Source organism: Polypterus senegalus, unplaced genomic scaffold (genome assembly GCF_016835505.1).
Source record: "Polypterus senegalus isolate Bchr_013 unplaced genomic scaffold, ASM1683550v1 scaffold_1141, whole genome shotgun sequence".
NCBI classification, from domain to species: domain Eukaryota; kingdom Metazoa; phylum Chordata; class Cladistia; order Polypteriformes; family Polypteridae; genus Polypterus; species Polypterus senegalus.
Genome location: NW_024386658.1, coordinates 321 through 9,337, shown reverse-complemented (window position 1 = coordinate 9,337; position 9,017 = coordinate 321). Strand labels below are relative to the sequence as shown.

At 37.5% G+C, this 9,017-nt stretch overlaps 7 non-coding genes across 7 annotated transcripts; all 7 read left to right on the top strand.

Moving 5' to 3' along the window:
• The first annotated feature begins 3,506 nt into the window (after positions 1 to 3,506).
• Positions 3,507 to 3,582, top strand: trnak-cuu. The gene has a single exon. It is a non-coding gene; the product is annotated as a tRNA-Lys (tRNA).
• Positions 3,583 to 4,219: 637 nt separating this feature from the next.
• trnai-aau lies at positions 4,220 to 4,293 on the top strand. Its single transcript has one exon. It is a non-coding gene; the product is annotated as a tRNA-Ile (tRNA).
• A 947-nt stretch (positions 4,294 to 5,240) lies between these two features.
• On the top strand, positions 5,241 to 5,313 carry trnak-cuu. Its single transcript has one exon. It is a non-coding gene; the product is annotated as a tRNA-Lys (tRNA).
• A 661-nt stretch (positions 5,314 to 5,974) lies between these two features.
• trnai-aau lies at positions 5,975 to 6,048 on the top strand. Its single transcript has one exon. It is a non-coding gene; the product is annotated as a tRNA-Ile (tRNA).
• A 941-nt stretch (positions 6,049 to 6,989) lies between these two features.
• Positions 6,990 to 7,062, top strand: trnak-cuu. Its single transcript has one exon. It is a non-coding gene; the product is annotated as a tRNA-Lys (tRNA).
• Positions 7,063 to 7,706: 644 nt separating this feature from the next.
• On the top strand, positions 7,707 to 7,781 carry trnai-aau. Its single transcript has one exon. It is a non-coding gene; the product is annotated as a tRNA-Ile (tRNA).
• Positions 7,782 to 8,717: 936 nt separating this feature from the next.
• trnak-cuu lies at positions 8,718 to 8,790 on the top strand. Its single transcript has one exon. It is a non-coding gene; the product is annotated as a tRNA-Lys (tRNA).
• Positions 8,791 to 9,017: the final 227 nt, after the last annotated feature.

Genomic DNA, 9,017 nt, shown 5'->3' with positions numbered 1-9,017 from the left:
ACACTCAACAGGCCACAAATAGGACGGGATTGCCTCATCCGTCCACATTACTGCGTGAAGTTGACAATAGCGCAGATTATCGATGGATCGCTACAATCTCTCAGGAGCAGGAGGATGGTTAACTTCTGTTGCAAACGCGCAAATGTTTCTTTTAAAAATGCAACGTCTGTGACTCATCCGCAGCACTAGTGAGCAGGCAGGCGAAGCCAGATTAATTCACTTCCATATAAATCTGACAGAGGCACGTGGTACACCCATTTCTGTGGCCCGGCTGGCGCCTCCCAGCAGCCGAGAGTCGAGGTAATTCTTGGTAGCGAGAACCAATCGGATCGCTCTCCGCTACCAAGATTCTACCAAGAATTGAAAGCACGGGCCAATCGCGGCCCGTATCGGCTACCAAGAATTGACCAATCGCGCCCGTTTCGGCTACCAAGAATTGGCCAATGACGGCTCGCTCTGCTACCAAGAATTGACGAATCACGACTAGCAAAACTCGGAGAGGGCGGGCCAACCTCTTGTCAGTTAATGTCAGCTGCAAAAGCTTCTTCGAGTCGGCACACACACTAACGCTTCGCGATTTGCGTGCGCCTTTTGAACTGTCTAAAAATGTTACTCACTAGTGTCGGTTTGTGCAGATATATTTACGTTCACCTACACATGTTCTGAATGATTTTTTTAAACATTCTTGGTTAAGTTTATTACATTTACTAAATATTTGTGCAACACGTGTAAAGACAGATATAATAATGTATAAATACAGTATAATAAACATTGAATTGTATAATCATAGTTTAATTTTACAGAGTGAGCTTTAAAAATAATAATATGAAGTGCTCATTAATTATAAAGATACAAATCATAGAGAAAAATCAACTATGTGTACATATTTCCTACAAAAGACCCTTGGGAAGTCTTTTCTGGTATATAAATATATATGTATATATATGTACCTGTAAAAACAAAAGATTGGTATGCTTTTTTTTAATACTTAACACTAAGTTATTCTTATAAAACAGACCTACACCTTTAATACTCAGATGATTCTACTCATGCTGTAGAATTGCATATATATTATAGATATACATGCTGTAAAATAGCATGCATATTATAGATATATATAGTTAATTATATATATATATACATATATATTATATATATAGTTAATTATATATCATGCCATAGAATAGCATACATATTATATATATATATAGTTAATTATATATATATTATTTATATATTTATATATATATATATATATATATATATATATATATATATATATATATATATATATATATATATATATATATATATAATATATACACTCAGCAAAAAAAGAAACGTCCCTTTTTCAGGACTGTGTATTTCAACAATAATGTTTTAAAAATCCAAATAACTTTACAGATCTTCATTGTAAAGGGTTTAAACAATGTTTTCCATGCATGTTCAATTAACCATAATCAATTAATTAACATGCACCTGTGGCATGGTCGTTAAGACCTTAACAGCTTACAGAAAGTAGGCATTTAAGGTCACAGTTCTAAAAACGCAGGACACTAAAGAGACTTGTCTACCGACTGTGAAAGATGCCCAGGGTCCCTGCTCATCTGCGTGAACGTGCATTAGGCCTGCTGCAGGGAGGCATGAGGACTGCTGATGTGGCTAGGGCAATAAATTGCCATGTCTGCACTGTGAGACGCCTAAGACAGTGCTACAGGTAGACAGTGGAAGAGCCCGGATCTCAATCCTATTGAGCACGTCTGGGACCTGTTGGATCGCAGGGTGAGGGCTAGGGCCATTCCCCCCAGAAATGTCCAGGAACTTGCAGGTGCCTTGGTGGAAGAGTGGGGTAACATCTCACAGCAAGAACTGACAAATCTGGTCCAGTCCATGAGGAGGAGATGCACTGCAGTACTTCAAGCAGCTGGTGGCCACACCAGATACTGACTGGTACTACTGATTTTGAGCCTCCCTTCATTCAGGGACACATTGTGAAACATTTTAAGTTTATGTCTTATGGTGTTGACTCTTGTACTGTTCATACAAATATTTACACATTAAGTTTACTGAAAGTAAAAACAGTTGAAAGTCAGAGGACGTTTCTTTTTTTGCTGAGTGTATATCTATCTATCTATCTATAGATATAGATATATCTTATATATGTATATATCTTATATATAGATAGATAGATATACTGTATATAGATAGATATAGATAGATAGATATATCATGCAGTAGAATAGCATATATATATAGTTAATTATGCTTGTTTACTAGAACACATATAGCTGTTTTGCACTAAGTATATAAACATTTCCCTCTGCAATATTTCCAAATATTTATTTTACCTACTTCAAGAATGTCAGTTTGTGCAGATATAATTACATTTACCTGCACATTTTTTGAATGATTTTTTAAACATTCTTGGTTAAGTTTATTACATTTATTAAATATTTATGCAACAAGTGTAAAGACATGTATAATAATCTATAAATATAATAAACATTGAATTGTATAATCAGTTCAATTTTACACAGTGAGCTTTAAAAATAATATGAAGTGCTCTATAATTATAAAAATACAAATCATAGAAAGTGAAAAGTTTTTTTTTCTTGACTTTATCTTTGCCAATTTAAAACTTTAAACTGAATTGTTTGGGCGAGTTAATTTTATCTGAAAATGATAAATCAACTATGTGTACATATTTCCTACAAAAGACTCTTGGAAAGTCTTTCTGGTATATAAAGACCAATGAATTACTGCAGTAAAATTATATATATACTGTGTATATATGTACCTGTAAAAACAAGAGACCGGTATGCTTTTTTTTTTAATACTTAACACTAATTTCACAAATCGTTCATATCAAGGCCAATATAGAATAATAATAATACTCTATATTAACATTGATGTTATAAATTATGCTTATAAAGTAGACCTACACCTTTAATACTCAGACAATGCTATATATATATAAGTGCTGTTTACTGTTTACTTTGCAATATTTCCAATTTACCTACTTCAAATTAATTGTCAGCATCAACTAGAATATACAGGTATTACTTTCCAAATGTTACAAATATATACAAACACAAATCTGTGCACTATTATTTATTAAAGTGCTTTCATTTTTATTTCATCATTCTTGATTATGCTGTGCAGCCGTCTCAGACGATAGTAAAGGCACTTTATAAGGAAGTGAAATGCATTATTATTTGTTATAATTATGATTCAATAGAATGGGCAGGCAGTTTGTTTAAGTGTGATTTTTAACTTTGCTTGTTGTCTGTGTGTTCCTTGACAAATCATACACTAATCAGTTTTCGTTTAATGAAAAAAGAAAAATAAACAAACTACAACTGCAATGTAGGATTCAAAGCACCGTTCGTTGAAGAGAAAGTTTTTTTCCATTCGGCAATGTGCCTTGAGCGGGATTCGAACTCGCGTCCCTGCAGTAATTTTGGTAGTTCGTCTCTCAAGAATTGCAGCCGTACCTCGACTCATGTGCGATATCCTTAGCTCAGTCGGTAGAGCATGAGACTCTTAATCTCAGGGTCGTGGGTTCGAGCCCCACGTTGGGCGGTTTAGTCCTTTTCCTTTGAAGGAAATGACTTCTTAATCTGAAAATTCGCAAGATAAGTCTAGCGATCGTATTCGTCAAAGCTCTATCCAAACTTAAATAGGCCTACACGCTGCAAGAGTCTAGCAAGTAACAAAATGTCCACATCGTGCTCATTCTGAACTTTTCATTTGTCTGATATCCCAGGTTTCAATAAATGAATGCAGAGAGTGCAGGAAACAACTGCTCAAAGTACAGAAATGTGTGAAAATTGAGACTTTAGATTTGATCCAGTCTTGAACGTAACGCTTAGCCATTGTCTGTGTGGAGACATGAACGTTTTGCCAAAAAAAAAAAAGAACGAGCCTTTCCGTCTCTTCACTGTGATATGAAAAGAAATGAAGGAGAGAAATTATCAAACAATGATTAAAGAGTGGATTGCTTAGAATAAATTGATTTTCATTTTCGTCACGCTTCTTCTATATGCTGCACAGAAGGTATCCTCGGATTCATGGACAAGGAAAACCACATGATGAACTCGGAAATGATAGAAAGATTGATAGATAGATAGATAGATAGATAGATAGATAGATAGATCGATCGCAAATTTAAAGCAGTGAAAGGACAGATTTTTTAACAAGAGGTTTGATGGGGCAGATTGGCCGGTTAGCTCAGTTGGTTAGAGCGTGGTGCTAATAACGCCAAGGTCGCGGGTTCGATCCCCGTACGGGCCAGCAGCAATATTATCAACACTGGTTACTTGTTTAAGGTTTGTTTCCATCGCATACTTACCTTAGGGTTTTTTCATTCATCCTGCATGATTTTACATTTAAATTAAAACTAATTGAGTTTTAGAGAAAAAACATTTATTTAACATTCAACAAACTTTCTATTCAGTTTTGCCTCGGCAACTTTAATTGAAATGAATATCGCTCCATCATTCACCCAGAGTAGACAAAAATGACAGTCCATCCAGAACACTCAAGTGCAGCCCTCAGTCTGTGATCAATTTATAGCAAAGTAATCTGTGCAAGATAGCGATATTCTCTCTTTACAATCTATTTTAAAAGATAGAATTATATTCACGTTTTACCCTTTCATTCTAAGCAAACTGTACATGTCAAAGTTTCAAAAACACACAGAGAGATAGACAGAGAGAGAGAGAGAGAGAGAGAGAGAGAGAGAGGGAGAGAGAGAGAGAGAAGGAAATAAACAAATGAATAAATATAAAATCCATTGCCCCATTTAACTTTCCTGGAAGGGAAGAAAACAAAATATATATCAGTCAGTCTTAGGAAAGAAACCATGTGGTAAAATAAGTTCAAGGTCACAGTTCTCTCGTGGGCAGTTAACATGGAAGTGTATCCACGAGCCGCTTTAATTTCATACCTCTCAGCTGTAACTGTAGGGTAAGCTGACACTCAACAGGCCACAAATAGGACGGATTGCCTCATCCGTCCACATTACTGCGTGAAGTTGACAATAGCGCAGATTATCGATGGATCGCTACAATCTCTCAGGAGCAGGAGGATGGTTAACTTCTGTTGCAAACGCGCAAATGTTTCTTTTAAAAATGCAACGTCTGTGACTCATCCGCAGCACTAGTGAGCAGGCAGGCGAAGCCAGATTAATTCACTTCCATATAAATCTGACAGAGGCACGTGGTACACCCATTTCTGTGGCCCGGCTAGCTCAGTCGGTAGAGCATGAGACTCTTAATCTCAGGGTCGTGGGTTCGAGCCCCACGTTGGGCGGTTTAGTCCTTTTCCTTTGAAGGAAATGACTTCTTAATCTGAAAATTCGCAAGATAAGTCTAGCGATCGTATTCGTCAAAGCTCTATCCAAACTTAAATAGGCCTACACGCTGCAAGAGTCTAGCAAGTAACAAAATGTCCACATCGTGCTCATTCTGAACTTTTCATTTGTCTGATATCCCAGGTTTCAATAAATGAATGCAGAGAGTGCAGGAAACAACTGCTCAAAGTACAGAAATGTGTGAAAATTGAGACTTTAGATTTGATCCAGTCTTGAACGTAACGCTTAGCCATTGTCTGTGTGGAGACATGAACGTTTTGCCAAAAAAAAAAAAAGAACGAGCCTTTCCGTCTCTTCACTGTGATATGAAAAGAAATGAAGGAGAGAAATTATCAAACAATGATTAAAGAGTGGATTGCTTAGAATAAATTGATTTTCATTTTCGTCACGCTTCTTCTATATGCTGCACAGAAGGTATCCTCGGATTCATGGACAAGGAAAACCACATGATGAACTCGGAAATGATAGAAAGATTGATAGATAGATAGATAGATAGATAGATAGATAGATAGATAGATAGATAGATAGATAGATAGATCGATCGCAAATTTAAAGCAGTGAAAGGACAGATTTTTTAACAAGAGGTTTGATGGGGCAGATTGGCCGGTTAGCTCAGTTGGTTAGAGCGTGGTGCTAATAACGCCAAGGTCGTGGGTTCGATCCCGTCGGGCCAGCAGCAATATTATCAACACTGGTTACTTGTTTAAGGTTTGTTTCCATCGCATACTTACCTTAGGGTTTTTTCATTCATCCTGCATGATTTTACATTTAAATTAAAACTAATTGAGTTTTAGAGAAAAAACATTTATTTAACATTCAACAAACTTTCTATTCAGTTTTGCCTCGGCAACTTTAATTGAAATGAATATCGCTCCATCATTCACCCAGAGTAGACAAAAATGACAGTCCATCCAGAACACTCAAGTGCAGCCCTCAGTCTGTGATCAATTTATAGCAAAGTAATCTGTGCAAGATAGCGATATTCTCTCTTTACAATCTATTTTAAAAGATAGAATTATATTCACGTTTTACCCTTTCATTCTAAGCAAACTGTACATGTCAAAGTTTCAAAAACACACAGAGAGATAGACAGAGAGAGAGAGAGAGAGAGAGAGAGAGGGAGAGAGAGAGAGAGAAGGAAATAAACAAATGAATAAATATAAAATCCATTGCCCCATTTAACTTTCCTGGAAGGGAAGAAAACAAAATATATATCAGTCAGTCTTAGGAAAGAAACCATGTGGTAAAATAAGTTCAAGGTCACAGTTCTCTCGTGGGCAGTTAACATGGAAGTGTATCCACGAGCCGCTTTAATTTCATACCTCTCAGCTGTAACTGTAGGGTAAGCTGACACTCAACAGGCCACAAATAGGACGGGATTGCCTCATCCGTCCACATTACTGCGTGAAGTTGACAATAGCGCAGATTATCGATGGATCGCTACAATCTCTCAGGAGCAGGAGGATGGTTAACTTCTGTTGCAAACGCGCAAATGTTTCTTTTAAAAATGCAACGTCTGTGACTCATCCGCAGCACTAGTGAGCAGGCAGGCGAAGCCAGATTAATTCACTTCCATATAAATCTGACAGAGGCACGTGGTACACCCATTTCTGTGGCCCGGCTAGCTCAGTCGGTAGAGCATGAGACTCTTAATCTCAGGGTCGTGGGTTCGAGCCCCACGTTGGGCGGTTTAGTCCTTTTCCTTTGAAGGAAATGACTTCTTAATCTGAAAATTGCAAGATAAGTCTAGCGATCGTATTCGTCAAAGCTCTATCCAAACTTAAATAGGCCTACACGCTGCAAGAGTCTAGCAAGTAACAAAATGTCCACATCGTGCTCATTCTGAACTTTTCATTTGTCTGATATCCCAGGTTTCAATAAATGAATGCAGAGAGTGCAGGAAACAACTGCTCAAAGTACAGAAATGTGTGAAAATTGAGACTTTAGATTTGATCCAGTCTTGAACGTAACGCTTAGCCATTGTCTGTGTGGAGACATGAACGTTTTGCCAAAAAAAAAAAAGAACGAGCCTTTCCGTCTCTTCACTGTGATATGAAAAGAAATGAAGGAGAGAAATTATCAAACAATGATTAAAGAGTGGATTGCTTAGAATAAATTGATTTTCATTTTCGTCACGCTTCTTCTATATGCTGCACAGAAGGTATCCTCGGATTCATGGACAAGGAAAACCACATGATGAACTCGGAAATGATAGAAAGATTGATAGATAGATAGATAGATAGATAGATAGATAGATAGATAGATAGATCGATCGCAAATTTAAAGCAGTGAAAGGACAGATTTTTTAACAAGAGGTTTGATGGGGCAGATTGGCCGGTTAGCTCAGTTGGTTAGAGCGTGGTGCTAATAACGCCAAGGTCGCGGGTTCGATCCCGTGTACGGGCCAGCAGCAATATTATCAACACTGGTTACTTGTTTAAGGTTTGTTTCCATCGCATACTTACCTTAGGGTTTTTTCATTCATCCTGCATGATTTTACATTTAAATTAAAACTAATTGAGTTTTAGAGAAAAACATTTATTTAACATTCAACAAACTTTCTATTCAGTTTTGCCTCGGCAACTTTAATTGAAATGAATATCGCTCCATCATTCACCCAGAGTAGACAAAAATGACAGTCCATCCAGAACACTCAAGTGCAGCCCTCAGTCTGTGATCAATTTATAGCAAAGTAATCTGTGCAAGATAGCGATATTCTCTCTTTACAATCTATTTTAAAAGATAGAATTATATTCACGTTTTACCCTTTCATTCTAAGCAAACTGTACATGTCAAAGTTTCAAAAACACACAGAGAGATAGACACAGAGAGAGAGAGAGAGAGAGAGAGAGAGAGAGAGAGAGAAGGAAATAAACAAATGAATAAATATAAAATCCATTGCCCCATTTAACTTTCCTGGAAGGGAAGAAAACAAAATATATATCAGTCAGTCTTAGGAAAGAAACCATGTGGTAAAATAAGTTCAAGGTCACAGTTCTCTCGTGGGCAGTTAACATGGAAGTGTATCCACGAGCCGCTTTAATTTCATACCTCTCAGCTGTAACTGTAGGGTAAGCTGACACTCAACAGGCCACAAATAGGACGGATTGCCTCATCCGTCCACATTACTGCGTGAAGTTGACAATAGCGCAGATTATCGATGGATCGCTACAATCTCTCAGGAGCAGGAGGATGGTTAACTTCTGTTGCAAACGCGCAAATGTTTCTTTTAAAAATGCAACGTCTGTGACTCATCCGCAGCACTAGTGAGCAGGCAGGCGAAGCCAGATTAATTCACTTCCATATAAATCTGACAGAGGCACGTGGTACACCCATTTCTGTGGCCCGGCTAGCTCAGTCGGTAGAGCATGAGACTCTTAATCTCAGGGTCGTGGGTTCGAGCCCCACGTTGGGCGTTTAGTCCTTTTCCTTTGAAGGAAATGACTTCTTAATCTGAAAATTGCAAGATAAGTCTAGCGATCGTATTCGTCAAAGCTCTATCCAAACTTAAATAGGCCTACACGCTGCAAGAGTCTAGCAAGTAACAAAATGTCCACATCGTGCTCATTCTGAACTTTTCATTTGTCTGATATCCCAGGTTTCAATAAATGAATGCAGAGAGTGCAGGAAACAACTGCTCAAA